Raw genomic sequence first — 6,475 nt, 5'->3', positions numbered from 1 at the left:
GTGCACCTGTATGAAATTGCAGGACGTAAACCCCTCATCCTTGCAGTGGTAAAGAACCTGCTTTCCTGTCATCAGGATATAATACTCACTGCTAAACTGTGAAGAACGAACCGGTGGGTTGTAACCAACACCTGCGACCCCCCCCCATCATCAACAATGGCTACGATTTTAACAACACAGTGTCACCAACACCAGACACCCAAGTTTTAAATTAGCGTTGAATTCAGTTATCATTTATATTTTTCATTTTTCATTTTCTTTAATGTAGGATTAATATTTCATATTTAAGTGTTTTATATTTTATATTTTCTATATAATAAAGTGTTTATGTTTGTCTGTTATTATTTATTTTTCTATTCATTAATTTTCCTGAGGAGGAGCCAGCCTGGGTAATACTGTCTGAAGTTGTTACAGGGCTGAGTAAGCCTTCACAAGTGGCGACCTTGCCAGGATTCGACTCTACTGAATCAAGATTCAATTCCATCTCGAATCTACCATTGGAACTTCAACGCCGCATACAACAGACGGTTACCACCAGCCATGAGTAATCATTCTCTATGGTAGGACTACAGTGCAGGTATTTAGAAGATTTGGTGTTTGTTATAGTCTCAATTTATTGTAAGTCAAGTCAGGCAGGATATATAATATTTAATTCTGCCATCTATTTTTGTGTGAGCTTGAAACACTTTGGAGGATTAGACTCTAGGGACCCGAGATTTTCCAGTGACAATTTGTTTCATTGAGCTCTTTATTATATCAAGGGAACTGTCATAGGACACTCTTGATTTGTTGATGAGAAGATTGGATGGTCAAGTGACCCCATTCTACTTACTGTTTGCTCGGAGCCGGCATAGAACCCTTCGTTTTAATTAATACATATTGTTTAATTGAAGCAGGGATCGAGCCCTCTGGTTTATTTACAGTTTGAGCGGAGCAGGAATTGAACCCTCTGGTTTCTTTAATACCCATTTCATTTCCCCTGATAGTTTAAGTTATTCTTGCAAATATGGAGGAATACCAGTTTTGGATGAATGCTGGAAGTAAGTTAGGAATAACAGGAAAAAAATTAGAATCTTTCATTAGTGCTAAGTTCCAGGAAAAACTTGAAAGAGAGAGAATTGAGAGAGAAGAGAGACAGTTAGAAAGAGAAGAGAAAAAGGAGAAAGGGAACCTTGAAAGAGAAGAGAAAAAGGAGAAAGAGAACCTTGAAAGACAGGAGAAAAAGGAGAGAGAGAGAATTGAGAGAGAAATCCAAGAAAGACAGTTAGAAAGAGAGAGAGAAGACAAAAAGGAGCGTGATAGACTTGATCGTGAAGAAAGAGCTAGAGTACGTGAGGAACAGGCTAAAATAAGAGAACTTGAGGAAAGAGCAAAGGATAGAGAAGTTGAGGAAAAAGCTATAGAACGTGAGGAAAAAGCTAGAGAACTTGAATTAATAGAGAGAGAAAAGGATCGCGAGCTCGAAAAAGCTCGCCTTGAATTAGAGAATAAAAAATTAACTCCTACTCAACAACAATTAGAGGAAGGAGTAATTGAACATCATGCAGCTAGTGCACATATTCCAACACCTAATTTACCTCCCTTCACAGAGGGGGAAGACATAACTTCATACATTATCAGATTTGAAAATACCGCTACCCTCTGTGAATGGCCTGCTGACACCTGGGCTACCAGGTTAGGAATGTTATTTTCTGGTACAGCTTTGAATATCTATGCAACTTTGTCGCAGGATATCATATGTAATTATAACCTACTGAAGAAGGCTATCCTTAAAGCATATCAAAAAACCACTAATTCTTACAGGAAAGATTTCAGGTATGCCACCTTACAGCCTGGCCAGAACTTTCAGCAGTTACAGGAAACACTCTTTCGTTTGTTCGACTTTTGGATAGAGAGTTCAGGAATTGATCACAGTTATGAATCTCTTAGAGACTTCATGGTTGCTGACCAGTTCCTGACAGCTCTTCCTCACCAGATACGAACATTCATCAGAGAACGTAACCTGATTAAAGCTGAGGAAGTTGCTGAGGCTGCTGACCTGTATGCTGAGGCTCACAATTCCTATAAAGACCTAAAGGGATCGAACCCTAAGGGCAAGGGTTCATCAGACCTTAAGAAATCAAAGCCTCTAGTGGAAAGTAAAATGACTTCTTTTATTCCTGTTTGTCATTTGTGTGGTGTTAAGGGACATAAACGTCCAGATTGTCCTTCTAAGAAGGTCCAAAAAGTTGGAAGATGTTTTAAAGACTGTAATGACCAAGCACCCTTCTGTTCAGGAACAGTTAATGGATTTAATGTATCTACCATTTTACGAGACACTGGATGCACATGTAGAGTCATTTCTGATAAGCTGTTCCCTAACCTTAAAGAAACTCATTCCTCTGCTATACTTTCAGACTACTTGGGCCGTACGGACACTTTTCCTACCATCCGTTGTTACATTAGGTCTAAATGGTTCACAGGTTGGTCTGAAGCCGTACTAGCTCCCATCACTTCTTGCTCCGTACTAATAGGTAATGTAAAAGGTGCCATTCTTCCTTCTGAGGTTGACCTTTCATCACCAAAGACGGACATAGGTGTTTCAGATCCTCTTTCTGTAGATTCAGAGAAGCTCCTCGAAAGTTCAGATGAGACAATGTCTCGTGAGATTCATGTGGGATTAAAAACCAGTGATGATACTCTCGAAAGCGAGGTAGTAGGATCACCGGTTCACTTGTTAGATGAAAGTGAAGATATCACCTCCGATACCATAAACGTCTTGACTAGGGCTCAGACCAAAGCCCAGGCTTCTCCTACTGTCCATCCTTTGATTTTCCCTGACTTTAAGCCTTTAGATTTATCGAAGGACTCCTTTGTCAATTTACAACGTAATTGCCCTTCTCTTCAGAATTGCCATAATGCCGCTAAACAAAATCAAGTTATCCAAAGGAAAAACTTTTCATACAAATTTGAATATATGAAAGGTATCTTGTACAAGTCAGTATTCAAATTAAATTCAGATGAGATAGACTATTCCATCTTAGTTGTTCCAAGTCAATGCAGAGAGACTGTTCTTAAAATGGCTCATGACCTGCCAGTGGCCGGACATTTCTCGCATCGTAAAACCTTAAATAAAGTTAGGGAAACCTATTTTTGGCCAAAAATGTCCTCAGATGTCACTACCTATTGTAGATCGTGTAAGGTTTGCCAACTGTCATCCTCCCGAGGTACCAGGCGAGTACCTATGGTCAAAATGCCAGTCTTTACGGTACCTTTTGAAAGAGTAGCTATTGACATCGTTGGTCCTTTATCTCCACTTTCATCTGGGGGACATAGATATATATTAACATTAGTTGATTATGCTTCGAGCTTCCCTGAAGCCGTTCCCTTAAAGACCATAACTACTACAGAGATGGCTGAAGCCCTTTTGTCCATCTTCTCCAGAGTGGGCATCCCTAGAGAAATTTTGTCTGACCGTGGGACACAATTCACATCTGACTTTATGCAACATCTATACCAACTTCTGGGAGTGAAGCCTCTCTTCACCACACCCTATCATCCCAGCTGTAATGGGAGGATTGAGCGCCAGCATTCGATTCTAAAGTCAATTTTAAGGAAACTTTGCTCCCTTAAACCTAAGGAGTGGCATCGTTACCTACCCTGTGCTTTGTTTGCCATGAGGGAAGTTCCCAGTGACTCTTTGGGGTTTTCACCTTTTGAACTTCTCTATGGTAGACAGGCCAGAGGTCCATTGTCCATCCTTCATGACTTATGGACTAATGAGGAGGTAAATGCTGAGGTTCAGTCTTCTTACCAGTTTCTCCTTGACCTTAGATCCAAACTTGAGGAGACCTCTGACATAGTTTCGAAAAACCTAAGCTTGTCAATGGACCAGTACAAAACCTATTTTGATTCCAAAAGTCAGAGGAGAAGTTTTAAAGTAGGGGATGAAGTTCTTGTACTTTTGCCTATCAAGTCAAATAAATTATTAGTAGCATGGAAAGGTCCATATAAAGTATTAAAAATTTGTGGGAAAGTTGACTACCTCATAGAAGTCAAGGGGAAACCTAAGCTTTATCATATCAACATCCTTAAGAAATAATACCGAAGAAATTCGGTCAACTGCCTTAATAACTTTGACTTAGTTTTTCCACACGAACTTGATAAGACAACTGAAGAATGTAAGGTGTGTGTAATTGACACCTCTAACTTAGACTATGATGTAGAACTACATGACTTGGTGACTCTTGACCACTCGGACGCAACCAACATTAATATTAATGAATCTTTGGATGACCATAAGAGACATGAACTACTTCAATGTGTGAGTAACTTTTCAGACGTCTTTACTGATATTCCAGGTGTTACCTCCACGGTAGTCCATAAGATTGACTTAGTGACAGACAGTCCTATCAAACGAAAATTATACCCAGTTCCAGTTCACCTTAGGGATGCATTTGACCGAGAGGTAGACAAATTATTAAAACTAAAGATCATTGAACCTTCAGTATTTTCATATTGTTCACCAGTAGTCATGGTTAAGAAGGAGGATAATTCATATAGACTTGCTATTGACTTCAGAGGCCTTAATGCTATAACTCGGTGGGATGCTGAGCCTATGCCCTTAATAGATAGCGATCTACACAAACTTTATGACTCTTCCTTCTTTTCAGAGATTGATATTGCGCAGGCATATCATCAAGTAATGTTAGATCCTTCTCCTAAGCAGTACACCGCTTTTCCTACACACCAAGGACTGATGCAATATAGAACTATGCCCTTCGGTTTGGTAACTGCCTGTGCTACCTATGTGAGACTGATGAGAAAGGTCTTGGGTAATATGCCAAATGTTTCAGTTTATTTTGATAACATTTACGTAATGACATCCATGTGGGGCGAACATATCCAAACATTAACATCAGTTCTGTGTAGGTTACGCTCACATGGCCTCACTGCCAAGCCGAAGAAATGCTTCCTTGGGTATAACAAGATTAGATATCTTGGACTGATACTTTCTAATAACTCTCTGCAGCCTCTTCCCAGTAAGATCAAAGCTTTATTAGAATTTAAATTCCCCAAAACCAAGAAGCTCATGCGTAGCTTTCTTGGTTCTGTAAATTTTTATGCACGGTTTATCCCGAACCTTACTGATCTTACAGGCATTTTATCCGACTTCCTTAAAAAGTCTGTGAAGGAACCTCTTGAACTTTCCGACGTAGCTCGGGAAAAGTTTAATGAGATTAAAAGTATCTTTTCGAAAGACCCTATACTTAAGATTCCAGATATTAATAAAACATTTTGTTTAAGAACTGATGCCTTCAATACTGGCTTAGGTGCGGTGCTACTACAATACCATGATAGTACTCCCTTCCCTGTATGCTTCCTAAGCCAGAAACTCCTTCCCACAGAAACGAGATACTCCACCATAGAAAAGGAATGTTTGGCCCTTGTGTGGGGTATCTCCAAACTTAAATTTTATTTGCTGGGAAAAGAATTCATTTTAGAAACGGACCACAAACCTTTGACATACCTAGAAACTTTTAAGGGAACCAACAGTCGCCTCTTGAGGTGGACATTGGCACTCCAGGCTTTTAAGTTCCATATTGTGTTTATCAATGGTTCATCCACTTATTTCTCTAACTGGTTAAGTCGTGACAGTCAGTAGATTTATTGCCTTACGCGACTTCCACATGTTAGAACTTTTTCCTCGCCTATTCTTCCTATACTCCTTGACTATAAGTCTTGGTATGGGGGAGTGTGAGGGAAAAGTTCAGTAGATAGGAGTAGCAAGGGAGTATATAGTAACAATAGTTTTATTGCCGGCTACTTGTTAAGGTAGGGTAAGTCAAGCTCCCGCTATTCCCGCCTTTTTTTTCCTCCACCCCGAAAGTGATAGTTTGACTGCTGGCTGCTTGTTAAGGTAGGGTCAGTCTAGCTCCCGCTATCCCTTTCCCTCCTTCTTCCCCCCCCCCCCCAAAAGGTGACATGTGGGGCTCCAGTCCAAACAGTAATCACTAGACTCACAGCTCCCAGCACTACTGTAAGTACATGCCTGCCTTGTATTCTAGTGGATTTATTGGTTAAAAGCTTCACTTTTGACCAATAATAAACTTAGTCTTTTCAGTCTTGCTCTAAGTTGACTGTTGTAATAATCACCACATCTTTTAGGTATTGTACTTATCATGGAGACTGATTTCTTAAGCAGTGGGTAACCTGTCTATCTTTCCAGCTTGGATGACAGAGAGGGTCACCTACCAATCAACGAGTAGAACTGATGGAGATGGACTAACGTCCTGAGACTTCCCCTTTTTGGATTTAATTACCTGTGCACCTGTATGAAATTGCAGGACGTAAACCCCTCATCCTTGCAGTGGTAAAGAACCTGCTTTCCTGTCATCGGGATATAATACTCACTGCTAAACTGTGAAGAACGAACCGGTGGGTTGTAACCAACACCTGCGACCCCCCCCCCCATCATCAGCAACGGCTACGATTT

Source organism: Cherax quadricarinatus, chromosome 55, assembly GCF_038502225.1.
Source record: "Cherax quadricarinatus isolate ZL_2023a chromosome 55, ASM3850222v1, whole genome shotgun sequence".
NCBI lineage: Eukaryota > Metazoa > Arthropoda > Malacostraca > Decapoda > Parastacidae > Cherax > Cherax quadricarinatus.
The sequence above is the reverse complement of the archived record's forward strand: the minus strand, read 5'-3'. Positions refer to the sequence as shown.